Source organism: Rattus norvegicus, chromosome 3 (genome assembly GCF_021556685.1).
Source record: "Rattus norvegicus strain SHRSP/BbbUtx chromosome 3, alternate assembly SHRSP_T2T, whole genome shotgun sequence".
NCBI lineage: Eukaryota > Metazoa > Chordata > Mammalia > Rodentia > Muridae > Rattus > Rattus norvegicus.
Window position 1 is genome coordinate 82,372,965 of NC_141536.1, and position 27,476 is coordinate 82,400,440.

A 27,476-nucleotide genomic window follows, 5' to 3' on the forward strand; every position below is an offset into this window, starting at 1 on the left:
GTTTCCTCTCTCCCAGTATCTGTTTCCAAGTAGTTTAAAGGTCATTTTCTCTTATCAATTCTTTTTTACAGAAGGGTTTTAGGTTTATCTGGCTCGCTTGTCCTTTAAGTAATCATGATAACTTCCTAAGTATAGTTACTAGCGAACTCAAAAAGCTGTATATTCTTAAGACTGAAAATGAGGACATACAACCAAACAAAAAGATGTATATATGTCCCTGTGGCTTTGGAGATAACCCTCCTCCAATACATACATGTATTTGGCATCATTTGTCACTGCATGTATTGCTATGTTGGCACCACCAAAATTTTCTGAGAAATTTCTACCTTTGAAATAACAGTGTCTGTTTTTTTCCAAAATTGTTCAAAGATGATGCTAATTATATTATACAGCTATCTGATTTTAAAATACTGTTTCTCCCCAAATACTACTATTTGAATAAACAAAGTTTACATCTTTATTATTTTATTTTACTTATAAATCATTTCTCCTAGATATGAATGAATACACACATATATATTATATATAATAAATAATATATACATTATATATATAGTTATATTAATTATATATACTATATATAATATATATATGAATGACTAGCTTTTCTCTAATCTCCCACAATCATATTCTCTAAACTCCATGTTGTTTGTATGTGTACACTTGCATTACAGCAGCAGATGCTCAAATGTGCATCTGTAGAGGCCGGATGAGGACACTGAATATCTGTCTCTCTTTATTATTCTTAGTGTCATTACTTTGAAATAGGCTTTCTCACTGAATGAGGAGTTCACTGACTTGGGGCTATGCTGGCAGCAAGTAATTCTCTGCAAATCTCCTGTCTCTGTCTCTCAAACAGTGCTAGGGTCAAAGGCAAGCCCTGGCTTGTACCCTGGGTTCTGTGAATCCAATCAAGTCCGCATCCTAGTGACATGAGGAATCCTATCAACTGAGCCATCACCCACAACCACCTGTGTCCTCTCCAGTAAAGAGCACAAGTATTTGCAAAAATCTCCTCCCTCTGTCCTCTATAGAAAACAACATCGACCATGACACATTCCATAAAAATCTGTAAAATAGCAGAGATGTCATTCAGCTATTCCATTAGTTGTACACTCATAGATTGTTAGTTTCTTTTTTCTTGCACTTGTGGCTTATATTATGATATCCAAGAAAGTTCATATGAGTTAGGAAGAAGATAATGTGATGGTCCAGTCTTTTCTTCAGGAATTTATAAGAATCAAATATTTTTCTGTAAATTATCTTCCCATCATAGCAAAAGAAACCTACTATTTAGAGGTCCTTTCCACATTCAGAGGTTTTCCTTTGAATCTGGAATTCACTAACAATTTTTCTAACATTCTTGGGCTATTTTCCACATCTTTTTTTCATCATTAATTGCACATGTTTTAAGTATGTTGGAAAATTTCTTGGAAAACAGAAGGAGAAACAGAAAGCTTGACAACTGCAATGATCTGACTTTCAAAATAGTGGGGCTATTTGCTAGAAATTGCTTATTGTCTGTGGGAAAATGAAGAAACACAGAAAGCAGAGCCATGCCCATTGTGTCCCTCCCCTCCCTTCTCTAGCCTTTCTGCCTGACAACTGACAATTGAACACCTCTAGTGACAGTGTCAACAAAGCTATTATTCCACCCATTGGTCAGTACATGTTCCTTTTCTGTCAGATGCTCAGGGAACTGAAGCATTATATGCTGATCTGCTCTCAGGGATACTTGCACTTAATCTGCATTATACACAACCTTGATTATCAAAGACTTGAATCATCATTCACCTCCATGAAAGCCCAGAGGCAAAAGACCATATAGAAATGACTGGCAGTTGTTTTTCTGAGAGGAAGGGAGATAGTTCAATCTCAAAAAAATGTAAACTTACAGCTTTTCTTCACCAAAAATAATATCTGTCTTCCCACAGAGACAGGACCATAGCAAAACACAACGTATGCATCACATCTGTATGTAAAATTGTACCCCCTGGACAGTCACAAAAGCTTTCTTAAGTAGGTATTTAATAGCCTCTTGATTAATTTTTAAAGGTTATTTGAAATATTTGAGTACTTGGGAGGAGACTTTGAAAGTGCAATTAATTTCTAAAATGGTCGTGTTTGATCTTTAACAAATATAATTTATATTTGTGTATAAACTGTATTATACAATGTGTTTTTGTTTTCATCAGACTATTAACCAAAGGAAATCCTTAAAATTTTCTATTTTTCATCCCTTTTTTGAACATCTCCCGCTAAGCTCATCGCATTTGGGCTGATTAACCTCGGTGCGCACTGATTACCTTCCTCCTGCCTGTTTAGGTGGCACATTAGTGTGTTGTTGCTTTCGTACCCCCTTGTGCAATTGTTCAGTATTTTGTTCCTAGTTTTCTGAGAGCCTGAAGGTTCACGACTCACTGAGTTGCTGTGGGTTTTATGGAGAACATATGTTGCATCCTACTCTATGGTCTTCTTACACTTCTAGGGGTGAAAGAAAATTGAACATTTGGAAGAGAGAAAAGCTTGAGTACCCTGCTTAGCTTAGCGGCAGTAAATAAGGCACCAGCTCTGAGTCCTGAAAACCCTCTGAAGTATTGCTCTAACGTTAGCTCATAGCAGTAGCCAATGGAATTTATGGGATCTAAAACATGGTTTCTTTAGTCATTCTCAAGTTCTAATATTGCTTTGTTTCCTTCTGAAATACTTTATCTTCTAAAGACATTAATAATCTGCAGTCCTGTGAGACTGCAGTTCAGTGAGGAAACAGATTTCAGATAAGTATCCTGCAGTTTATGCTTCCAAAAGGTGCTTCTCTCTTCTTCTTTCTTTGTTAATTGGTGATTTCCATTTAGCCTCTTGAAATTTGAATGTGAAGTTGTTTATAGAATCCCCTGTTTTCAAAAGTTTCATGATTTGGAATACTAGCGTACTAGAAACTCCATTCAAACTTCTACATTTTTCTTTTAAGCTACTTCTTAGAACTATTTATTTTTCCCCTAAACTAAATTGCAATGAAAATAATTTTCAATTCTCTTACTTAAAATTTTATTATCATGTTGTAGTTAGTTAAACAGTAATTTTATAAAGTCACATTTTGAGTTACAAGTTATTTAAACAAGTATCTGATGTGAAAAGTGTAATTTAATGAATGTTTGAAGTGAAAACTTAATCCCAAGACATTTAGTATACCAGTTTGTGTTAGTAATCTTTCTCTCTATATAAAAAAATAGTAAGCTAACAAACTTCTAAAGATAAAAGGATTTCTTTAGGTTCACATGTTTATAGGTTCCAATGAGTAGCTGGTTGAATTTGTCGGCAAGGCAAAATCATGGAAGAAATGAATAGTGACTTATACTGCTCATGTTTAAAAACAGAAAGAAGTGAATCCCCATGTAAGATTGCACAATTATCTAAGTAGCATACACTATGCTGTCCTCTCTAAAAGGTCCATATATCCCCAAAGCATGAGTCAGAGTACTAAACTCTAACCCATACAAAACTGGGGACAATCAGTATTCAAACTACAGAGGTTGGTGTAAAATGACCATATAAGACAGGGAAAGGAAACAGAATTAGAAACAACAGCAGTGGCCCAAGAAGGCAAGCCACAAACTTATAGTAGCTGGCACCATGTAGGACCTTATCTCTGTTAATACCCCTAACATTTGTCACTTCCATCTCAGCGCTAATCACAGAATACCAAGCACGCTCCCTTTGCCAACACTATCAAACTTCTGTCATTCTACATCCAGGTTCTCCATTTCAATATCCACAATCAGAACTGATTGAAAGCTTTCCATTTTTTCTTCGTATACAAAACTTTCTCATCCTCCCTAATGCTTTGGAGGGTCTGTCAGATTCAAGTGATAGCGAGCAATTCTCTCCCTTCGGTAAGTTCTGCATAACAGCATTTACCAAGTCCCATTTAGGCAGTTTCCATTAAAGTTCACGGCTCAAATACTGTCTATTGCATGTTATACCCTCGTGGATACATTTCTTCGATTTAAATGTTTGTTTATTTATTGAAAAATGGAGATTCTCATAGTGCCCATAACATAACTAACAGTCGGACATCCTCCCCCAGATATATTGGATTATTGCCAATACTTATGTGTTCTAAGTTTTACTCATCACTCTGTAGTTTGATAGGAAGCAATAAGACATTTAAATAACAATATATTAAAATTAAAAGAAAATAATTATGTGAGGTATGTGCCAATATTTCTTCTGTCCTAGTCTCTTGCTACCTTTCCCTACATTAAGTAGACATTCCTCTATGAATGCACAAAAAATAAGTAAATTAGTGAAGAGACAAAGGTATTATATAAGTTGCAGATGCAACTATGGCTATACGGAGGAATCATTCTGTCAACCATAAAATGCATGTGTCTCCAGATCTAAGTCAAACTGTATGGAGGCAAATGATTTCAGAACAAAAGGTATATTAGTGATCACTTCAAATCTTTAGAGTTATACAGTAATTGAAATTCAAAACAGAAAATTTCAACACTGATACCTATTAGGAACAAACAGACTTAGTCTAAATTGTAATAATAAGTCTTCTTTAATTACCAAGGAAAGAAAAACCTTCAATCTTGGTTTTGTCTCTTTCTGCCAGTGTAAATTTTAAAGAATATTATACATTAAGAATACCTCCTGAGGATGTCTAAACCAAGGGCAAATTTGAGAGCCTACTAGAAATCTTTGACAAAACATTTCTGTTTCGATTCTGCCTATAATGCTCACAGAAAACAGAAATGTTGTACAGTGTTTTGGTGTGTGTGAGACATGATCACATATAATACACAGGTTAGCTGAAAATACCTCAAGGGAATTAAGATTGAGTATATTGATAAATGCATTAGTGCTATGAGAATTGAGGATGTGATTAAGCTGAGGATGCCATAGAAATACCATAGTGTGCAGATGATTTCCAGTGAGGCACAAATTGAAGAATGACAACTTCTGTACAGTTTTTTTTTAAAGGACACAGATTCTTTGATGACAAGAGAACATCCCTACTTAAAGGCAATCAGAAAGTCATGGATTCCTGACAACTCCTGACAGGTATCCTCCAATGAAAGGCAAAAGGTAGCAGGATAGAACATAAAGGCTGCATAGAGGTTAAACCAAGAGACATGTAGTTTAGGATATTTCCTTTTAAATTTAAGTATTGTTGAAAATAATGTTATTCAAAATGCCAGTGCATAATTAAAATTCATGCTATTTTATTATCTCATTTTTACATTAATTACAAATAAGAAATGGGGTTAAGACTATGATGGCTAATATGTAAGCTGATAAAAGTCATATGATAAAAATGTATTTGTTGTGTTAATTCCATTCCCAATATAAAAAAAAAGGATATTAGAATCAAGACTTAGCATTTGTACCTTCACTATTAAGGGTGGAGTTAGGGAGACTTTTTTATAATGTTGGTGGGATTGTTGAAAACACTTTCTTTATCAGTGTTGTAGACTTAGTTGGTCTATTTGAAAATATATTCTAAGTAAATATACATGTTTCTTTGCAGTATCCATAACATTTTAAAACAGTGCATAGTTCACATAGAATTTGACATAAATACATTTAAATGCCACATGCAAGCATTTAGCAAGGTCTTTTAAACATCATGCAATGTTAATTTTATTTTAAAGACAACGGTCCCATCCAGAACGCACAAACCCACATGATGACATAGAAATTCTTATATTAAAGTACACTTATTTTAAACACTGAGAACTGAACTTAGGACCTCACATAGGATAGATAAGCTCTGGGTAACACTGAGCTAAGTCCAGCCACCCTATGTCTACGCAATTCTAAGATATTAACTTATTCACACTTCTTAAGGGTCTTATGACACACTATTTTTATTATCCTGTTTCTTTTAACTCTCAATGTTTTCAATTTTTATTTTAATGTATATTTTAAATTTACTTTATATCTGGGTAATAGCTTTCCCTCCTTTTCCTCCAAATCATTCCCTCTTTTCCCACTCCCCCATACTCCTGTTCTCCCTTTCTCCTCAAGAAAGGTAGGCCTCCCACTAATATCAACCAGCCTTAGCATATCAAGTTGCAGTAGAACTAAGTGTATCTTCTCCAACTTTGGCTAGGCAAGGCAACTTAGTAGGGGAAAGGGATGCAAAGGCCAGGAGCAGACTCAGTTACAACCCTGCTTCTGCTGTTAGGAGTCCCAAATGAAGAACTACCTGTATAAGACACAATTGTTATATGCGTGCCTAGGGCCTACATCTGACATATGTGTGCAGGCTGTTTGGTGGTTGACTATCTAAGGCCCATTATGGATCCAGGTTAACTGATTCTACAGATTACCTTTTAGTGTACTTGACTCCTTTGATTCTGGTTCCTTCACTCCTTCTTCCACCTCTTCAACTGGATTCCCCAAGTGCTATCTAATGTTTGACTGTGGGTCTCTGCATCTATTTCTATCAGATGCTGTATGAAGCCTCTCATATGACAGTCTTGCTAGGCAGCTGATTGCAAGTATAACAGAATATCATTAATAGAGTCATGGATGGGTTCTCTCATCTTTTTAACTGATGAGTCACCTGAGACCAATGAGACTTCAGTTTAGTACATTGCCCAGGGATACAGAGCTAGTAAATAGTGGGGTTGAGATTTATAACCAGGCAAAGTGAGTACAGAGCCCGCTAAGCCTTCAATCACTCCTGAATTACTTTTCGTAAGATGCTGCTGAAAGGTTGTACTAAAGCTGGATCACTGCCAGGCCCTGGGCGTCAGAAGCACCCTATAATTCTTTTGTTGCATCCATCTTTGTCTTTCAGTCCCCTTCTTCTCATCTCACTGACCCTTGTTGCCCCGCTGCATAGAATCCAGCAAGTGTTGCAGGATTTCTATGGTCATGAATTACTTATAAATATACCAATTCACTGTTTAACTCAAAATTAACCTAAAGCATAAGCAATCTAGTAATCACTGGCCAGAGAACTTCACCATAAAATAAGCTTGCTATTAGTGTTCATATATGTAAGAGTGATTTTAATGACATCATTATTAATGAGTATAGTATGATTTCAGATAACCACTCATTTTCTTGCGGGACACTGTTAAAAGGCACGGTTAATGAACACAGATACAGACCCTAAACTCTCCCCTTTTGTTTGAACAATATAAGAATCAAAGCGGCTCAGACTAATAAAACTCTTCAAATATGACTGATCAGTATGAGTAATAAGAAAAATAATAAAGTAGACCTGAACTTGGACCGCACATTGTTTCTTGTTTGATGAGTTTAGGCAAAGTATGAGTATATAGATTCTCTAAATTCTTGTCAGAAAAGGTAAAGGATTTACATTATTGTTATTATTATTATTATTATTATTATTATTATTATTATTATTATTTACTCTTATTATTACTTTTGAGACAGGGTTTCTCTATATAGCCCTGTCTGTCCTGGAACTCATTAATTAGACCAGGCTCACCTAAAACTCATAGAGATACCTGTCTCTGTTGGGACTAACACAATTTTAGTATTGAGAAAATTATTCTCTGGATCCTTTTTTTATTTACTGGAGAGTAGTGGCAATGCATTTAGAAGTTTTGTCAACTTGTCATTTTTTCAATGATTTCGGGGTTTTTCTCCCCTTTTAGCCTTGTGCCCAAATCAAAAACCCCACAATAAGATTAACCAACAGAACCCCTTGTTATCTCCTAGGCAGCAATCCTTCCTTGTTTCACACCAAGCTTCCCAGAGAAAATAGCCACCATACTGTTTAATGTGGCTAACGTGTGTAAATTCAGACAATACCTTCTTGAGGTTGATACCACTGCTTCTTGAGCTTGATACATTTGTTCTCTGTCTTTCTGTGCATTCAAGGATGTTTATCAGAATCCCTGCCTTAGCAAAGTAGTTTTCAGGGACAAACCACCCCATACCTTGCTGTGACTATCGAATGGAACTTTAAGCATTGCCAAGGTCCCCCAGGGAAGTGTGCGTTGTTAAGAGAGATACTTACACTTTTGTCAGTCAGCAAACTAGAATCCAAACAGTCTTTACTTGCTGGCTAACGGACAGCTGAAAAAGGAGAGGTAGAACAAGAATGTAGTTTCTATAAGTTTGAGCAGCTAAGACACAGCACCATAGATAAGGGTAGCTTATAAATAGAATGAAGTGGTTTCTCCTTTGCATTGGAGGTGGGAAGCCAAAGACCATGGTGCTATCAGGTACCACTTCTGACTAGATTCCCATGTTCACTTCCTTCTTATGTCTTCACACAAGGCAAGAACAGAGGGAGTTAGCCCTCTGGTGTATTCTACAGAAACAATAGCCCCATCATGATCACTTTTCATGCATATGATAAGTATACAGCAAAGTCCATCCTTGTAAGTAGCATCTTAGCAAGGTTCAGGTCCAGGAATTTGGGAGAAAAATATTTTATGTGACATACTGCTGTTTCATCTTCTTGGTTTTAGTCTGAGAGCCTTTTTAGCTTTTTTGATTACTAAAAGACCTTGCAATAGGATAGCAAGTTATATTGTAGAATATGTACCTATATACAAATTCATATTCAATGACAATTGGTTAAAAGAGGTCATCGATTTGAAGGGAAGTAAGAACTAGTATTTGGAAGGGTTTGGAGGGAAGAAAGTGAAGGGAGAAATATTGTAATTAAATAGTCTTAAACACATATAACAAATTACATTCTCTACCTTTAAAATATAATGGAAAGAATGGCAAGAGGAAAAAAAATCCAGCTGAAGGATCATTTTATTTCTTTGTGTTGCCTGCAACTCTGTAAAAAGGTATGGAACCTGTGTCACCTTGCAGTCATCATGAGGAGAATGTTTTCTTTTCCCACCACCCGGAGTGCAAGTCTAAATTGCTTTTGCTTATTTGGTTCCTTATGGAAATAGTTGAGAGTCATTGTGGCTCATTATGTGTGAAGCTGTAAATTGGTCTGTTTCCAGTCAGACACGTTTCCTAAGTGTCTGTACTATGCAAAAGTAGCCTTCTCTAGAACCTTCTGTATCTTCTTGCAGAAGATTTCCACTACATTTTACTCTCCTCACCTCTAACCTGGAGTAGGTATTTCAATTCACAGAGAGTCCCTCCTGTGGCTACTGCAAACTAAGCTCTTGGCCATCTCTGTTACTGTTATCTTCCTGGGTAACTCATGCTAAGCTTTGTGTACTTCTTGGACAACCTGCTTCAAGACTTTCAGCATTTAATATCTTCTCAAATTCTTTACTTCAATACATAACAGTTGGAATGGATGAGTGGTTGAATAAACCACAGCTTCCAAATCACAGATTGTAAAGGGAGAATTATTCTTCGTAGTCCGGCAGGGGACTGTTGAATTCCTCACATGCTGTCCTCTGTTCTCAGGTAAGAATAGTAGGGAAAGATCTTGAAATACCTCTGTCAAAATCAGTTGCATTTCCATACGATAGTACGGCATTCAGTTCCGCTTCCCTCTGAAGGTTATGTGGGTGATAAGATCTACCCTTCGTCCCTTAGCTGCTCTCTTGTCCTTACCCAGCACTACTGTTTTCTATTTTCTTTTATGAAACGAGAAAAGTCTATGGATTTCTATTCACACACAAAATCTACTGCTGAATGACTGACAAAAATAATTCAAATTCTTTCCATAAAGTGCAATTCCATTCATTGCCAAGCATTATAATGGAACAATAATGATTGCATTATCAGCAGGGAAAAAAATTTCTCTAAAGCTGAACTGTTCTTATTTAAATTTTGTTTATACAGGTATTTATTATAATAAGATAATATTTCACTGTGAATTAGCAATCGAGTGAGATGTTCCAGTTGTTTGTAAAGTTTAATTCTATAGCAAAACATCTCAGGATGTAGCTACTGTGACAGCTAATGAATAAATACGAAGCTTATTTTCAACTCATTTACGCATTAGGAAATGTAGGTTTTAGCCTTCATTATTATATCACATTCAATAAAATTATAGGCAGGCTTTGTCCTGATAAGTGAAATAATTTGCATACATCAATCACAGCAAGAAAGTAAGCTTCACATTTCTTATATATTAATACTGATGGGCAATTTGCATTTTAGTTTGACAAAGTAAAGGAGTGTTTCACAGTACAATTAGTCAGATCTTAGGGCTTGAATAGTGTTGTATGTTTAATCAATTTTCATTTTCATAAGCAACAATATTTACTTACCGCAGAGCTGAACATTGGAGCTTTGGGATGGAAACTGTTTTAGAATTTAAGGATAGCAAAGGCATTATCCTCTCAATAACAAGTGGAGATAATCTATACACTAAACATCATGTCTTGACATTTTCATTTGAATGACAAGATTTCATGACTTGAAGAAACAAATGCTATGAAGTCTACATGTAAAGAGAGTAGTGTGGGTTTGGAGTCCGCATCTGAATCTCCACTCTACTGTTTGTCAGCCATGTGACCACATGAATGTTGACAAACTCTCTAACCCAGTTATACCCTACCCCTACTATTGCTGATTGTGAGGAAACTTTTAAAATGCCAATGACCTTGATGAAATGCCCGGGATGTGGAACCTGATGATACCATCTAAAGTAGATAGACACAGTCCCAAGTGGAGAGCAGAGATTGAAGGAAAGGTCATCTAGTGACTGATACAACTTGGGATCTGTCCCTTGGGAGAGAACCAAACCTTGACACAATTATTGATGCTGTGATGTGCTTGCAGATCATGGCTGTTCTCTAAGTGGTTTTACCAGCAGCTAACTGAGACAGATGCACATACTTAGAGCCATACACGGGACTAAGCTTGGAGACCCCTATAGAAGAGTTAGGGGAAAGACTTAAGGAGGTGAAGTGGATGGCAACTGCATAGAAAGATGAAAGTGTCCACTAACCTGGAACCCTGGGAATTCCCAGAGACGAAGTCACCAACCAAAGAGCATACAAAGGCTGGGCGAAGACCCAAGGCCCCTGACACATATGTAGCAGAGGAATGCCTTGTCTGGCCACAGTGGGAGAGGATGTACCTAATTCTATAGAGACTTGATGCCTTAGAGAAAGGAGATGGGGGGGGGCTGTTGAGGTGAGAGTGGGTGAGTGTGGTTTGGTGAGGGAAGTGAGTGGGAGATGGGAGATGGTTAGTGGGAAAGTGGGGGGTGGGGTCAGGTAGAGATGTGAGAGGTGACTAAGTACCCTCTCAGAGGCAAAGGGGATGGGGCAATAGAGTGAAGAACTCTTGGAGAGGGGCAAAGTGGGCAACATTTGGAATGTAAATAAATAAAACAATTAAAATAAAGTTCCAATGTCTGTCAGTATGTAATGTCACTTACCTTGAAACCTGACAACACCAATTTAGTCACCAGGACCTATGTGGTAGAAGGACAGCTCTACAAAGTCTCTTTTGACCTCTACAGCAATATTGTATAACACACACACACACACACACACACACACACACACACACACACACACGGCAGAAAGACAGAGATTTGTATTGATTTAGGCTTTCTAGGATTTTCAGTCCTACTTCGTGCCAATACCATGGTGGAATTATTAGGAATTCCATTGAGATGTAACAAGATGTTGATACTCTTTATTTTATCATGTCTATGATGTCAGTGAGATACATTATTGTGATTATATTCTACATGAGAAAACTGGCTCAGAAAAGCAATGCTATCTGTCTAGGTTCCTAAGCCAGTAAAAAGTAGTTTATAACTCAACCTCTACATTTCTTGACTTCATGCTTTCTAGAAGATTATTGAAAAACTTATGACGAAGCTGACAAAGAATAATAGAGAAAACACTTGTAGAAATGTAAACATCTATAATGTTTTTATATTAACTTTTGGATCCTTCTTTGTAGGTTTAGATATTAAAAATCTACTTTAATATGTGTTCTTATCTTCCCTTCTATCCCACCTTCAAGAGGTAGGGGAAAAGGAAAGTTAATAGGAAATGAAAAATGTGGACCTGTTTAAAAATGTGACTTTGATGCAACCCCAGTCTTTGTTGTCGGGATATCAGCAGTCCAGTCTAAAACACCAAACACGAATCAGCAGCAGCAGGCAGATGCTTTGCCAAATCAGCACAACTCTGCCGAAGCCCAAGAAGCACCAGGAAGACCACAAGAGCTTCTCTGGCACGTTTCTCTTTATGAAGTCCTGACAAGCAAAGCTCAGTGAAGACCAGTGAAGATTTGCAAAGTGTACCAAAGCCAGAGTATCTGTGCAGTTATCTTTATGTTCTTTCTAAACAGCACGTGCCCTCTCAAGCTTCCATTCCAGCAAAATATCACATGTCCTTTCACAGCTTCCAGAAAAACGCAACATGTCTGTTCCAGACTGATTCAGAGAAGAAAGTGAAGCAAAATAAGAAAATAGAGAATTAAAAAAAAATAGATGTCCGTTCCTTCCCCTAGAACAAACCCAGTTCCACAGACCACAGTTCAATCACATAGACATTTTCCAGTATAGGCAGGCTGGAACATGAGTTTTCTGTGTGTTTGTTTGTAGATTTATTTATTTTTAAAATTCATTTTCTACCTAGTATGAAAAAGACTTTGAGCATCTAGGGATATAGTCCAACCTTACAGTGCATTCAAAGCATGTACTAGGTTATGAGTTTAATTCTCAATATCTCAGAAATTGATCATGACATTATATACCTGTAATTCTAGCACTCAGTAAATAAAGGCAGAAGGAGTAAAACTTCAGGGTCATTATACATGAGGGTAAACTGAGATACATATAATCATCTCATAAATTAACTAACTAAATATATAAATATAAAAATATTTTAAAAAATAGTGATATATACATTGATGTCAGTATTAAGAAATGTGAGAAAATAGATATTGACATAGTCATTGATCCACAGTTTTATTCTTCTTTTAAAATTGTTTAGCTTTCTTTATTCATTAAAATTATGTAATCAAAGACGACTTTTCCTTACAGACTCAATAGAGAGTATGGCCCACATTTTGGGGAACTAGGTTGTTTAACTACATCAAGGACAGGTATGACAAAGCAAAAATACATTCTCTGGGAAGCCACTCTCAGGTGATTCAGCTAGATCTTCTCAGTTTCCCCAGTGAGGCCCCAGTAGCACTGACCCAGTTCCCCTTAGCTGTTAAGAACAGTAGGAGAACCATCAGGAGGCTGTCACTCAGGGCCTGCTTTGCCTCGGCTTGCCCTCAAGAACCAGTGAAGGCAGGCCAGCTAGTGTGCAGTGTACTCATAACTATGGACCAACAGAAGAGCAGCAGGTTTGGAAAGAAGAAAAGTACTGCAATATCCTCTCCATACAGTATGGGTTATAGTAGGAGGCTAAAAAGAAACAGGCTTCAGGCCAAAACCTCTGATTCAAAGCACATGTGCCCCATGGCATCAGGGACAGGCCAAGACCATCATCATCTTTCTTCAGCTTGGTGTCCTGTCACTCAGAACCAGTAACGTACCTTTCAATAAATCCTGCGAATATGGTAGCACTAACTGTGTATGCCAGTACTGCAAACTGCAAACACTCCAGTGACAGACACCATTCACCATTCTCACTCTGTGAGAACAAGGACAATTTGTTTTGTTTTTGTTCCAGTTCTCTAAAAAGTTTAGAAGTTCTAGTGAAATATTATCAAGATGTCAAGAAGAGAAAAGCTCTGTATTTCCAGATGAAGTCACTGTCACTCTTTGGAGTGGATCACAGACACAATCAAAGAGTTTGTTGGTTGCTGACTCTTTGCTGTTAAGAGTCTGGGCAAGATGGAGAGGGTTTCCCTTCTGCCTCCATGGTCTCACTAGGCAGCGAATCTTCAAGGCAGACATGCTGCTTATTGAACCTAAGAAGAAACAGGCACATCTGGAGTTATGGGGGATGTTTTTTGTGATCTTTCAGCACACATGAGGAAATTCTGATGCATTCCAGATGTTAGGGCTGAGGCAGAGCACCTGCAGGAAACCTTCTCTGAGGCAATGAGAAGATGTCATGAATGTGTATATTGCTGACAGTGCCTGTGAGCAGGTGGCCTGAGTGACGTCCCCGTGTGAGCAGATGGCTGGGTAAATGTCTCATGGCTACTCTGACTGTCCCTTTCCTGCATCTGGACTATATCCAATAGAGCATCAGTGGGAAGTTCTCAATAATAAGGTAGTCAGCATGAAGAAGGACCACCACATGAACCTCAAACTCCACTTTGAAGTTGGTGATCTCCAGTGTTGAACAGTTGAACAGTCTGAGGAAGACCATGTATCAGGGGACAGAAAGGTTCCTACAAATGTCCCCCATCAGCAATTTAAATATTCTGAATCTCTGTGGCATCGCACGCATAGTCTTCTGCACACCTTCAGGTCTCCACCCGTACCAACTGAAGCTCTATGCTCCGGATAGCAACATCTGGATGCTCCCACCTGCTCTCCTCTAAGGGGCTGCGTGATAGCACTGTTAGTAGAGTTCAGATGTGCTCTGATGAAGGATTTGGGAAGTGAAGCCCTCCCTGACGTTCTGCAAGATTTCTGAGGTGATCATGAAGTCAATAAGACATGGGGATACCTTCCACTTCTGGGGAGCAGAGTGAACAGTGAATTCACAGGTCTTGGTCAGGTCCTTGACCAATAGGGACGGCCGCATGTCACAGTGCAGTGTATACTGAATGTTCACAAACATGCGGTGGTAAGTCTCATACAGGACCTTGCTGCATTTCACAAGCAGAGGAAACTCAGAGGGAAACTCAGTCTTGCCACTGGGAATCTTTCCTGGCTTCAGCACATCTGTGGGTCTGTTGATAAACTGGATCAGCTTCACAGAGTTTGCAAAAGGTTTCAAACACACCCCACTTTTGGCACTGAGCTGGAGGTTAATAATTCCTTCCATTGTCAAAGAGACTCCCTGGTGCTGGAATGACTCCTTGCTAGAGATGACCACCATACCAGAGAGCATTTCCACAGCATGATACACTTTATTCACCCTTTTAATGTAGGTGTCCAGAGTCCATAGTTTTATTCTTAAATGTCTAGGTTTAACAGGACTCTGTAGACCACAAAATGTTTCCTACTCACTATCTTTACAAGGTTACGTGTTGTGGGTATAGGCATTTAGATTAGTAGTAGCACCTATCAGACATCTAATATCTAAAAAGTCAAGAAAGAAAAGTAAAGTGCCATTTCAGCAAAATATAAAAACAAAAAAAAAACCACTTGAATTAGTCATGGACTAATCTAGTGATTAAATTTTCTGGGATTTCTTTGTCACTAATCTTTGAGACTGAAGTGAAGGTTGCCAAATGATGCATGTTTTAAAGTCTTATGCACTGTGTTTTCTTTTCAGATCATACAAATTTTTCAGTTTTGTACTTGTTATACCTTTTGTTGAGCCATGAAAGACCAGAGTGTATATATAGGATCAGGAGTTGTGGGCTTAGTATTGCTTTAATAAAACAATTTCTCTGAATTTTGTTAATGATCAGGTTACTTGGTTTCCTACCCATGTGCAAGTAACCACACCCCCAAAAGTTTGTCAAAAGGTATTAAGCCAGGTTGGTTAGGCTAATAACAAAAATAATGCAAAGTACTTACAAAACTGAGTGAGAATGGCCTAAAGAACAGAGTACAATGCTGTGTCTTATGCTAATAATCTTTCAAGCAAAGGCGAGATGGTATGATTTGTTAGTATTTGAAACTTTAAAGAAACAGATGTTTTAAAAATATTTGACAAAAATAGAATAGAAAGTTATTTTCATTTTACTATCATGATAAATGATCGTTTTTTAATTGATAAGATTAGGAGATTTGGAAACCTTGAGATTTGTATATTTATCGAATAATTTCGCAGTCATATAGACCAATTGCATTCCCATGCAAGAACAAACCTAGTAAATGCATGCCATTATGTATATTAAAGGATAGGAAGAGGAAGATTGTCATAGATACTTTATAAATCTGATCTTGGTGCCCTCAAGGTGATACAGCAAATAATGATGGTTGTTGCTAAAGAAAGGAAGGAAGGAAGGAAGGAAAAAGGAAAGAAAGAAAGAAAGGAAGGAAGGAAGGAAGGAAGGAAGGAAGGAAGAAAGGAAGGAAGGAAGGAAGGAAGAAAGAAAGGAGAAACTGAACAAACCAAATACCTTTTTCTGATAACTGTAGGTGCCTCAATTAGAAAAAAACAAATCTCCCTAGTAATAAAGTATTTCTTCACTAGATTTCAAAGTTGTTAGATGGGAATTTTGTAGTAGGGAAGGTTACATTAGGCAATGTCCTGAGCTCCGCCTCCTCAGGATTTCTATGATTCTATGAAGTCATAGACAAGATTGGACAGCTATTGATTCACAAGAACCCGGAGAGTCACGCAGCAGCTGCAGAAACATATCAAGCTGTCTTGCAAGCTGCCACAAAAGATTTATGCTGCTCCCTTAAGAGCAGCCAAAAAGTTAGGAGTCTTCCGTCTCTATCTTCCTGTTGCCTTTTGATCATCTGCTGGAACTCCTGACTCAGGTTTGGCAAGTTGTCATTAGACGAAAAGTCTTCATGAATTGTATTTTGTTCTTCGGAAAATGTTATAGGTTATACTTTTTTAGGAAATATTACATTATTAATGATGTTCAATATATATTTTGGTGGGCCTTATGGCAACTCACTTAATTATATTTATCTCCAGACACTATAAATGTTTTATATTTCCACTGCATTAAATGTTCATACGAGCAGCGTCTCAGTTTCAAATATGATTTTTTATGGTTTTTCTTCAAATTCAAGAATTTTGATTTATTTTGTCAACATATCAATTCTGTTGCAAATCTCATTATTTTCAGCAATATGTGGGCATTTAAAAAGTATAATTTTATCCAAGAATATAATAATATATATTAGCAGACATTAAACATTAGTCATGATATTACATACTTAACATTTGAGATATTGAATTTGCATTGAAGGCAAACAATGTTAAAAAGAGTCAGATACAACCAGACCTGAGAGTCATGTGTTTCAGCCGTTATTTTCATGATATGGGTGACTTTAATATTAGAGAAATCACATACAGAAAAACTCAAGTAGACTAGACACAGTAGAAACTGATGAGATATTGATTACTGAGCTATGGGAGGATGTGATAAGTATAACCTATATTTTCTGAACTCATTTCTGAGGATCTTTGTTTGTTCGTTCATTTATTTTATATTTTTTCTGTTTGTTTCTTTTTTGTTTTGTTGTTACTCATTATATATTGCCCAGGCATATCCAATTTTTCTGTACATTAAAGACCATAAAATTGTTAGGTCCTTTAGGGAAAAATAAAGAAAAATCATACTTATGAAACTGAAAAAGATAAATATGTGCATAATATAATATTGTTCATCTACCATTAGTATGAAATATATTCTGTCTTTTACAACAATGTAAATAAAACTGAAATATATTCCATTAAGTTTCATAACCCAGACACAGAAAGATAGATGTAATAACATATGAGATTACATGGTAATTATATTTAATAACAATATGCTCTATTTCTTGAAATTCCTAAAAGTATAGATTGTTTAAATATTTGTATTTGTGTGTGTGTGTGTGTGTGTGTGTGTGTGTATTCACTTGTTCAGTTCTGTGTTCCAGAGCACAAGCTTGAGTGTTAGTCCCTTTCTCATGTGTGAAACATTTTGCTAGTTGTTATTGAATAGGCCAACAAGTTGTCTAGCGCTCAAGCTTCTGGAGGATTTCTTTGTCTCCACCTTCCATTTTTCTCAGAAGCTCTTAGTTTAGAGAGTTCTATAATCACATCTGGGGTTACATAACTTTTAAGAATGTGAACTAGAGTTCTCATTCTGGTGTGGCACATGCTTCATCTACTGGGCTATCTGTGGAACTCACGTGTTCTTACTACAAAAGGAAATGTGGACTCACTACTGAGTATGCATATAATTTTGTGATATAATTTTAAGGCATTGCTGTCTTCATTATCTTGGTTTAGACATTCCAAAATAAATTTCAAAATAGCACGCTGCATACAAAAGCACGTGTCATTTATTTTTTTAATTAAGAGGTGATACCATTTAAAACTAGCACATTATAATTAGGTAGAAAATCATGTATGTATTTCAAGTGATAAAACCAATCAATCACTGGAAAATTCTGTAATGTCATTCTTCATCCAAAAGTATGATAGGGCAGCTTCCCAAAAAGACAGATGGGACTACTCTTAGAATATAATCTAACTCTCCTTCCCCACCTTGAACACTATAATTCTAGGTTAGTCCAAATTCTGGCTGGGTTCAGTGCAATAAAGTTTCAGTACATATGCCATAAATATACCTAGTCATTGAAGCAAATTTAAAAGTAATATAAATACAAACTTTTGCTTTGTCTATGCTGTAGATCTGAAAGATACACAATATTTCTCGTAAAGACTGTCAGGCAGTGAGCCAAGTGAAGCAGACACTGCCTTTGACATATAGGGCGTTAATTTTGGCCCTGATAGGAATTATCTTCAGATGCTTGTACTTGTGGATCTCTATTAGACTTATCATCCCCAAAATAGATTTTTGCAAGGTCTTTATCAAAAAAAATAAGATAAAATACCCAGTAGATAATTGATATTACCTTTGTGTTTCTCCCTCTTATCATTATTGTTAATATTTTTACCATAGACTTGATAACTATATGAAAGAGTGCACATGATTTAGAAATTATGACAACACAGGCACACATGATCTAGAAGGCCCTCAACTTGCAGAACACCTTAGCTCATCACATATGCTGCCACCATTCTTTCCAGCAGAACAGTTGTTCATATGGAAGCCTCTAGCCATTTACTCTTCATATCCATTCTGAGCAATACCGTGGCGACTTGTCCGTGTCATACAGGCGGTTAAATATTTTGAAAAGCTTTCATCAGGAAAGATTAAGGTTCTACAGGTACCTTTTCTTTAACAATCCATGACTCAATTGAAAAGAATTTCAGTTCTTTCAAATTTCAAAGGTCACAAACAGAACTAGAGATCATGCTAGAAGTGAACAGTTCCTCTGCAGATTCAGCATGCCTTTCAGGATAAGTAACTTCTGTCAGAATTAATCTAATGCTAAATCATTTGAAATTGTAGACTGAAGGTCAAAGTAATAAAAGTTTGGATAACCACATAGATATTCCTACAGGAAAATTATACTGTTTCCTTCTCTTCTTGGAGAGGAATCATCAATGAGATTTGCATGATTCCTAGATTCAGAGCAAGCAGAGCTACAGGATTCTGTGTGTTTAGAATAGGAATATGCTAAAATTATGCCTTATGAGTGAGATTAGGGAGGAGAAACCCAAAGACTTACACTCTCAGCAGTTATGATTCACAAGGATATAATTAGTACAGTGAGTCCACAAACAAACAACAGTAATATGGTCATTAATACTAGTTGTTTATTTGACATTCCCCCAGGAGACAGGACTTTGGGTATGGCTGACAAAGGGTATCTTGATCACAATACTTGAGTTGGGCCACTGTGCAAAGCACCATTCTTTGGCTGGGAATCCTTAACTCTGGAAGTGGATAGAGGGATCAGAGACACTGTATACTCTCTGCATCAGGCCATGGATACCATGGGAAGAGTTGTCTCAGTCTGCTGCTACATGGACCAATGTTTCAGCTTATTATTACAATATCGTTAGTGTTATGCTTGGTCACTCTACATTATAACACACTTAATTAGAATATAAGTATTTTTAAGGTTGACAATCAGCAACTGTGCTTGTTCATGTGTAGATGGAACATCTGTATCATTCCTGCCCTGCTCAGGGACGGGAGTAGTGAATGTACGAGAAAGAGGATATGGATGACCTCCAGTTATGATATGGTTGTTATAAACATGAGTTCACAGAACCCATGGTTCCCTGCATAAGATCTCCATAAGACCAAAAAACTAAAAAAAATCTCAGCATGGAATACAGAGGGATTCTGGATCCTTCATTCCTAGCTGAGGAGCTAAAAACAGCTAATGGCTTTTGAAAAAGAGAAAACTACTTTATTTGATATCAGGGAATGTCTTGCTCATGCCTTAGAGGATTATATCACACATGGATAAAAGAGTGACCTAATTGGTATCAGTGGTTTATTTAAAAATGGCATAGTCAGGAGGAAAATAAGAGATGAAGGCATGTAGGGATAGAGTGCTCAATAAATATACCCATACTATGCACACATATATAACATTCTATACATATATGTGATTATTTCAAACAGTAAATTATGAAAACACATAAATGCTTGTTTTATATACATATATGTGTATAAATAGATAGAAGAAAGATAGATAGATGATAGATGATAGATAGGAAGAAAATAGATAGATAGACAGGCAAAAGTTATCGTCAGATGATTACCCATGAGCTGTGCATATCTAGGAGCTGATGAGGTAGTTTGGTGCAAAAATAGATTCGTTGAGAAGCCTGATTATCTGAGTTTGACTCCTAGAATACACATGGTGGAACGAGAGAAAACTGACTTCTAATGGTATTTTCAAATTTTCATGTGTGCACCAAGGCATATGTGTGCCTGGACATATGTGAGTGATTCCATGTACACTCTCACACACAAATAAACTAGTGGTTAACAAATACTATTTTAAAGAAGGGATTGAAAGAGCTGAAGGCACTTTCAACCCCATTAGAACAACAATGCCAACCAACCAGAGCTCCCGGGACCTAAACCACTACCCAAAGACTATACACGGACTGACCCATGGCTCCAGCGGCATAGGTAGCAGAGGATGGCCTTGTTGGAAACCAATGGGAGAAGAAGCCCTTGATTCTGCCAAGGCTAGATGCCCCAGTGTGGGGGAATATCAGGGTGGGGAGGTGGGAAAGGGGTTGATTGGGGAGGGGAACTCTCTTATAGAAGAAGGGAGAGGGAGATAGAATAGGGGGCTTATGGACAGGAATCTGGGAAAGAGAATAACATTTGAAATGAAAATAAAAAAATATACACAGAACAATACTACTTCCAATAAATTTTAAGTGTTCTAGCAAGACAGCCAATCAAAATTTGAAAGAGAATGTATTAGATTATTTTAAAGGCAGTAAGAAGAGAACATAATCAAAACAGAATTCTGGAAAGCTTGCAGTATTGGAAGGAGAATGGGGCAAAAGCAAGTAAACAGGAAGAAACAAAAGCCAATGTGGTTGCAATTCTATGAAAACGGGATAAAAACTAAAACCATCTGAAAATTCTTTGTTGAAAATCAGGCAGAAAAGTATTACTACCATTTTGTAATTTTTTATTAAAAATAAACATTAAATGTTTTTCTTCACTAAAGGCAATGCCCACTTGAATTTCTATCAAGCATTTCTGTATTGAGTTCATTCATTATGCCTTAGTGCAGGAGTAATAGACTTCATGAATCCTGTATGGGAGTGCAGCTTAAGTAAAGAAGAAAATGGCTCCATTCATTAGGTTTCTCATTCACTTGTTTGTTCAGGCATCCATTCTTTCATTCACTCATTGTTTATAGTAATGTAATAGGTCAGTTTATGGGAAAACTGCCAAAACCTTGGCTTGACCTCATTTGAAAAGATGGCAACACAGAATGAAAAGCCTATTCAGGGTTTCTGTTTGCCTTTAAAAACATGCCCACATACGGTCTTCAATGAGGCTATGGAGGTTATAGCACCAAACCAAGTATCAAAAGCGAGGTGCGTGCTCTTAGAGGTTGCAATTGATATTCTCTGTGCCCTGTTGTTCCCTTTCCATGAAGATGTTAAAAAGTGCTCCCAAATCAATTCACCGGGCCTTGCCTCTCTCTATAATCTTTCCACAGTCCTTTGGCTTTGGGACAAATATAAATTAGAAGTGAATGCAGGGAGAAAGATCTCTCTAGCTAGTCCATTGGGTCATTATTTTTTAAACATAAATAAAATCGAACTGTAATTTATAGCTAGTAGTTCTCTGAGGTTTACATCCTCTTCTTTTTACCTATATTTTCTTCTCTCATTATAAATTAATGACGGTGAGCAACAGCGCTTTGCTGCGGATTGCTGTAAAAAAGTGTCAGTAGAAATTATGACTCTTTGTCAAGAAGGATTTGAGATAAAAGAAAAGTTCTGGATATGAGTTTGTTAAAAGGCACCACCTCATAGCATCTTCACTTTCTGCACGTATTTAGGTCGCTTAAAATGTATCTTGAATTCCATCTCCACAATAATATAATAGACTCTTTGTGGATACCTTGGTTTAGATGTAAGCAAAGATAGTGTGTTTCAAGGAGAGGGGGAAGGAGGGATGAAAGTAGAGAGAGAGAGAAAGGGAAGAAGAGGGATGGAGGGAGGAAGAGAGACAGAGAGAAAGAGAAAGTCACTTTGGTAGTTATAATATTATAGCAACTGGTAGCTAAGTATTAGAGCAACTGATAGTCTAAGCTCTTCACAAATGTGGGTGATTTTTTTTAAATAAATAAATAAAGTAGTTGTCATAAATAACATTTCATTCTTAGGATTAGGAATACAGATATGTGTTTGCTGGTTACTCTACACTGAAGAACAATCAAGAAATTAAGAAAACCACCTTTGGCTCTGAGTTTATTCCAATCTATCCTGGTTAATGAAATAGGATGGATGCCCTGTTTTTAACTGGCCATCAGCCAGTGGTCACTCTGTACTTCTAGTAAGTACTGTGCTTCTCTACCACCAGATTTCCCAGGACTTTTTGCTAACTTTTGCCAGACATCTATTTTTTCAACAATGTGGTAAGTTTCTTCCTCACTTTCAGTGAGGGAATTTATGGGTGATGTTTCCTAATGTGTAGTAATATATAATACAGTGCAGCCATCATGGGGAGACTGTCTTTTCCTTGCCTGGAATTTAATAGTTAATTGGCAGTCATAGATGCATATACATGTTATATATTCCACACTCATGTAGAGTGGGTTATATAAGAATTTTTCTCTCACTAGGTCAGTTGACAGCTTCAATTTTTGAGCCTAATCAGTGGAACACAGTGTTAGCATATTGAATATACTTTTACTGACAACAAAGTCCAATGTTGTAACACTTGCCTAGATTATTCAGAGCTTTGAATAAAATTGCCACCACTGGAAAACAAAGCAAAACAAAACAAAACAAAACAAAACAGAACAGAACAGAAGAAAAATGACTAAGCAATCCTTAGCAAGCTAGTGAAATCGGTCATTGTGCTGCAACAGTATTTTAATTAAGCTACTCATAGTTTATTAAAAGAACCATTTATGTGCATTTATAAAGATCCTATTATCATGTAAAGAAAGATATCAGTATAACAATATCATATAATTAATATATAAATGCCTCCTGGTTCTAAAATGTAGTAGTAATTTGGAAAATCACTAATTTCTCTTAATAGAGTAACTGTATTTTGAAAAAAACCATATACCCTCACCTTTGTGATGCTTAATATTGATTATCAATTTGATTAGATACAGGGTCATGTGAGAAATAAACTACTTTTCACATCTGTGCATATATAAGGGAGTTCCTAGTTTAGTTATCTGAGATATATATATATATATATATATATATGAAATATATATATATATTTCAAATGTTGTAGGATTCATTCCATGGAAAGAGGCCTGGATTATAAAGGAGAGGAAATGAGGTGAACATCAGTATTATCTCTCTCTTCTATTCTGACAGTGAATGCCATGTGACTATGTGACTAGTTTCTACAAGTACTTATTAGCTTAGATTCACTTCCCCGATGGACTAGGTCTTTAAACCATGAGCCAAAATAATTCTTTACTTATTTTGTGTTTATCTATCTATAATCAAATTGATGGGAAAAGTAACTCATCTGCTTGTCATACAAATAAGTATTTCCTTTACTATATTCTTTTTTTAGTTAAATGGGGTTTTTGAAATGTTTTCATCTAATTTTGTAAATATACTGATAATAATGAGGTTGTATGAGAAAATGTTCATGAATTTTTCTAACATTAAAGGAACTGAAATGCAGGATTACCTAACCTAACCTAAACAACAGTCACCACTTATCAGAGACTTTATGCTCTGGAGTCAACCAGCACACGAAAGTCTTAAATGGAAAGCCAGAAATATTTAATTTACACAGGGTAAAGTAAGCAAAATTCTGTATATTGAGGTGAAAGTATAGATTACTGTATTTTTCTTCTTTACTGACACATAATCCATCACTTGGTCCTATCCATATTAGCATAAGCTGAGTATATGGCTTAAGCACTAGATAGAAGCCTTTCTGTAGTAAGATGTATATTAATTATGTTCAAATTATTAGTTGAAAGAGAGCCTCTGCTCATACAAATTATATTACAATTTGTTGTTTTAAGTTTCCTGTTCCATGATTAGTTATTTTAATAGTCTAATATTTTTCTTTTTATTTTTATCGAATATTTTCTTTATTTATATTTAAAATGTTATTCCCTTTCTTGGTTTCCCCTCTAGAAACCCTCTATCCCATCCTCTCTCCACCTGCTACTATAAGGGTGGTGCCCAACCCACCCATCCACTCCTGCCTCACCATCCTGGCATTCCTTATATTAGGGCATTGAGTCTTATCAGGACCAAGGGCCTCTCCCCACATTGATGCCCAACAGGGTTTTCCTCTGCTACATACGCAGATGGAGCCATGGGTCCCTTCATGTGTAATCTTTGGTTGGTGGTTTAGTTCCTGGGAGTCCTAGGGTGCCTGGTTGGTTGATATTATTGTTATACCTATGAGGTTACAATCTCTTCGACTCCTTCAGTCCTTTCACTAACTCCACCATTGGAGACCCTGTGCTCAGTCCAGTGGTTGGCTGCAAGCATCCACCTCTGTATTTTTCAGGCTCTGGCAGAGCTTCACTGGAGACAGGTATATCAGGCTCCTGTCAGCATGCATTTCTTGGCATCCACAATAGTGTCTGCATTTGGTGTTTGTATATGGGATGGATCCCCAGGTTGGGCAGTCTCTGGATGGCCTTTCCTTCAGTCTCTGTTCTATACTTTATTCCCATATTTCCTCCCTTGAGTATTTTATTCCCTCTTCTAAGAAGTACTGAAGCATCTATGCTTTGGTCTTCCATTTCCTTGAGCTCCATGTGGTCTGTGAATTGTATCTTGGGTATCCCAAGCTTTTGGGCTAATATCTGCTTATCATTGAGTACATATCATTTATGTTGTTTTGTGTCTGGGTTTTCTCTCTCTCAGGATTATATTTTCTAATTCCATCCATTGCCTAAGAATTTCATGACATCATCGTTTTTAATAGCCGAGTAGTACTGCATTGTCTAAATGAACCATATTTTGTATGCGTTTCTTTGTTGAAAGACATCTGGGTTCTTTCCAGTTTCTGGCTATTATAAATAAGGCTGCTATGAGCATTATAGAGTATATGTCCTCATTATATGTTGGAGCATCCTTTAGGTGTCCAACAGTGGTATATAGCAGGATCTTCAGGTAGGACTATTTCCACTTCTCTGAGGAACTGTCAGATTGATTTCCAGAGTTGATTTACTGGCTTTCAGTGCCACCAGCAATAGAGGAGTGCTCCTCTGTCTGCACATCCGCACCAGCATCTGCTTTGTTACCTGAGTTTTTGAACTTAGCCATTCTAACTGGTATGAGGTGGAATCTCAGGGTTGTTTTGATTTGTGTTTCCCTGATGACTAAGGATTTTGAACATACCTTTAGGTGATTCTCGGTCATTTGAGTTTCCTCAGTTGATGCTTCATTATTTAGCTCTGTACCCCATTTCAATAGGATTTTTGGTTCTCCGGAGTCTAACTTCTGGAGTTCTTTGTATATATTGCATATTAGCCCTCTATTTACTGTAGGATTGGAAAAGCTGTTTCCCAATCTGTTGGTTGTCCTTTTGTCCTATTGACAGTGTCATTTGCCTTACAAAAACATTGCAATTTTATGAGGTCTCATTTGTTGATCGTTGGTCTTAGAGCATAATCCATTGGTGTTTGGTACAGGAAATTTTACCCTTTGCCCACGTGTGTAAGACTCTACTACACCTATTTATCAATTAGTTTCAGTGTGTCTAGTATTATGTGGAGGTCCTTGATCCACTTGGACTTGTTCATTGCACAAGGATATAAGGATGGGTATTTGTATTCTTTTATCTGCTGACTTTCATTTGAACCAGCATCATTTGTTAAACATGCTACCTTTTTTGCCACTGGATGGTTTTGGCTCTTGTGTCAAAGATCAAGTGACCATAGGTGTGTGAGTTTTTTCTGGGTCTTCAATTCTATTCCATTGGTCTACCTGCCTGTCTCTGTACCAATACAATAGTTTTATCATAATAGCTCTGTAATACAGCTTGAGGTCAGAAGTACTTTTATTATTGAGAATAATTTTTATGATTCTGGTTATTTTGTTATTTCAATTGAATTTAAAAATTGTTCTTTCTTACTGTATGAAGAATTGAATTGGAATTTTGATGGAGATTGCATTGAATCTATACATTGCTTTCAGCAAAATGATCATTTTTTCTATATTAATCCTGCCAACCTATGAGCATGGGAGGTCTATCCATCTTCTGAGATCTTCAATTTCTTTCTTCAGAGACTTGAAGTTCTTGTCATACAGATCTTTCACTTGCTTGGTTAGAGTCATACCGAGGTATTTTATATTTTTTGTGACTATTGTGAAGGGTTTAATTTCCCTAATTTATTCTCAGCTTTGATTAGATGAAGACTAGTGATTTTTTTGAGTTAATTTTATATCCAGTCACTTTGCTGAAGTTGTTTATCAGGTTTAGGAGCTCTCTAGTAGAATTTTTGGGGTCACTTAAGTATACTAACATATCACTAACATATCATCTGCAAATGGTGATATTTTGACTTCTTGCTTTCTAATGTGTGTCCCTTGACCTCTTTTTGTTGTCTAATTGCTCTGACTGGGAATTTGAATATTATATTGAATAGGCAGGGAGAGAGTGGTCAGCCTTGTCTAGTACTTTTGAATTGAAAGGACTGTGTTCAGCTTGGGTTGCAGCCATAACTTTGGGGTTTCAGACTCTTATCAGAGATGGAAATGGACATCTAACAAGTAGAAGTGGCAAGTGTTTCTTTCACTGTGACTCCTATTCCTAATCTGGTCACTATAAAATATATCAAGATTGAAGTTGCAGGTACTTTTTGGATTAGATACTTGCTTAATACAATTTAATGTTTTCAGAATTTCTTACATGGGTACTGTAGTTATAGCCTCCTTCTCCCCCTCCCTATTCCTCCAGTGTCTATGTTTCTTGTTGATTAAATACGTTACTTTTATGCCTCAATTGTGTGGTTCACAGCTATAATTAAGTATATATTTTATACAATTATATAGTATATATTTTATATAATAACAATCTTCATATTGAGAGGTTGTGTTATGCTCATGACTTTAGACTGATCTCTTAGAATTGCCTAACTTCTAAGGAGGCACTTTCCAGCAGAAAATTAATTCTCTATCTCTTACCAACCATCAGTTGCCTATAGTTTTCTTGGGGAAAATACCTAACTCAGCTCCCTCCACACCAAGAATAAAATG

At 36.7% G+C, this 27,476-nt stretch overlaps 1 protein-coding gene and 1 pseudogene across 6 annotated transcripts in view; one reads left to right on the plus strand and one right to left on the minus strand.

Moving 5' to 3' along the window:
- Lrrc4c (leucine rich repeat containing 4C) overlaps positions 1 to 27,476 on the plus strand; it is a 1,368,573-nt gene that overhangs the window by 772,659 nt on the left and 568,438 nt on the right.
- LOC148006519 (vacuolar protein sorting-associated protein 26C pseudogene) overlaps positions 13,917 to 27,476 on the minus strand; it is a 75,995-nt pseudogene continuing 62,435 nt past the window's right edge.